The sequence below is a fragment of the Eptesicus fuscus genome, chromosome 22, assembly GCF_027574615.1.
Source record: "Eptesicus fuscus isolate TK198812 chromosome 22, DD_ASM_mEF_20220401, whole genome shotgun sequence".
NCBI classification, from domain to species: Eukaryota; Metazoa; Chordata; class Mammalia; order Chiroptera; family Vespertilionidae; genus Eptesicus; species Eptesicus fuscus.
In genome coordinates this window covers 632981-635000 of record NC_072494.1, presented here as the reverse complement: position 1 = coordinate 635000, position 2020 = coordinate 632981, and the positions used below count along the sequence as shown (strand labels likewise).

Sequence of the window (2020 nt, the reverse complement as noted above, 5' to 3'; positions counted from 1 at the left end):
AGAGTTCCTGTTGCTTCATATCCTTGAAGCTTTTGATGTTGTTAGTGTTCTGGATCTTTAACCTCTTAGTAGGTGCGTAGTGGTATCCCACTGTTGGTTTAATTCGCATTTCTCTCATGATATGATGTGGAACATCTTTTCATATGCTTTTAAAAAATGGGCCAAAGACTTAGACATCTCAGTAAAGAAGGTATACACATAGTCGATAGCAAATTCTGTTGGGTTTTATATCTAGCCTTTTTATGCACACATAATTTAAAGAATCAAACATTTCACAAGGTAGGTAACAAAAGACCAGTTATCTCTTTTCGCCGTTCGAACGGTCCCCCATGATAAACGTAAATGGAACCTCAGATCTATTTGGGATGGAAAACAAAACTGCACCTTAGCAGAGGATGGTTTCGATCCATCGACCTCTGGGTTATGGGCCCAGCACGCTTCCGCTGCGCCACTCTGCTACAGTAGGAAGTGCTCTGAAAGTTAGTATTCAGCTGATTTTTGGTTTGACTTTTTGTTTTTCTTTTTCATTTTCCAACTTTCAGAATTAACTGTGTTTTTTCTTTCTCCAGATAAATAATCTATCTTTTGTAATACGATGGCCATGGGCCTGAACTAACTGAATATTACTCTGTAGATTGTTTACTTTCTGAAGGAGGGCATACAAGGGTCAGAGAAAGAGGAAGGGCGAGTTTTTCTTCCCGGACACGATTTAACTTTACGGACCAGAATCTTCAAACCCCCTCTGCGCTACACCTTCCCACGCTATCGTCCGTAGTTGCAGCTAAAATCAGAGAGCAAAAAAATAAAAAAATAAAAAAAACACACACCCAACTGACCCCGACGTGATTTGAACACGCAACCTTCTGATCTGGAGTCAGACGCGCTACCGTTGCGCCACGAGGTCCCCTTGGGCTAGAACCTTTTAAATCTGTCCAGCTGATCTATGGAATTAATTTTCGATACTTCCTGCAAACCACGCAACTGGATGTGAATCATGCCAGACTTCCTCCTCCAACCAACCCCTGATTCTCTCTGCCTCCGAATTGTTTCCATTTGCACTTCACCCGATTCGATTTCATTTCTTTTCTTATCTAGGTTTCTGCATATATGTAAAAAATAGGCGTTGGGGACTTTTGTTTTTGTCGGTCGCTGCGGAGTGGAGTGGCGTAGGGGAGGTGAAGATCAGGTGAGGGTGGTGTTGGGCTTTCAGGAAATATACACGACCAGGGGAGGATTGAGTCTGCAGGTCTGGTGTTGCCAGAGAATTCAGGGTGACCGGCTGCTGCCTGAAACCTGAAATGTGTACTTTCCTCACCTCCCCACAGGCTTGCTGTGCATTTACATCTGCCACAGGCTTAGAAGGATGCCTACCCGCACACGGAGAGCTCGCAATAAATGCTGGTGCAATTGCTGCCAGTGCAAAGTTTGCTGAAATTCTTACATGCATTTGCCCACATCGCCAGAGATTGTGGGTAAAAGTTACACTTGTTAATAGTTAATTTCTTCCATAGATTGAGTTTTATGTCATAAAACAGTAATATTGGCTTATTTCGATGTTAGAATTATTTTTTTAAATAACGAAAACAAACAAAAAATAGTAAACAGAATATGGCCTCTCCTTAAATTCAAGTGCATAAAAAGAAGGGGCAAAACTATTGTTCTCGAGAGCATTTTGAGATCTTGCTCCTCCGCATATGTAGTCAGTTTGGCTCAAATAAACTCATAACATTTTTTTTTTTAATGGCTATCATCCGTAGTTGCAGCTAAAATCAGAGAGGGATTTGCAAAATAGGGCCGCAGGTGAACCTGGCCCTTAGCATCAACTCCAATTGGCAGCTGGAATGGAAAACTCAGTGAAAGACTTGAACTCCGGCGGCCGCCCCCCGCTCGATTTGCATCGAGGCACCTCTCGCTCGGGGTGGCGGTGAAATGGGTGCCCCGTGGTTGCCCACAGCCTGGCAGCTCTACCTCCAGGACCACCGCGTCTTCACGTTCAAGAACTGGCCCTTTTGGGGGGGCT

The 2020-nt window shown here is 43.8% G+C and overlaps 2 non-coding genes across 2 annotated transcripts; both read right to left on the bottom strand.

The window, feature by feature from the left end:
* Positions 1-386: 386 nt before the first annotated feature.
* Positions 387-458, bottom strand: TRNAM-CAU (transfer RNA methionine (anticodon CAU)). The gene has a single exon. It is a non-coding gene; the product is annotated as a tRNA-Met (tRNA).
* A 374-nt stretch (positions 459-832) lies between these two features.
* TRNAW-CCA (transfer RNA tryptophan (anticodon CCA)) lies at positions 833-904 on the bottom strand. The gene has a single exon. It is a non-coding gene; the product is annotated as a tRNA-Trp (tRNA).
* Between the last annotated feature and the right edge of the window lie 1116 nt (positions 905-2020).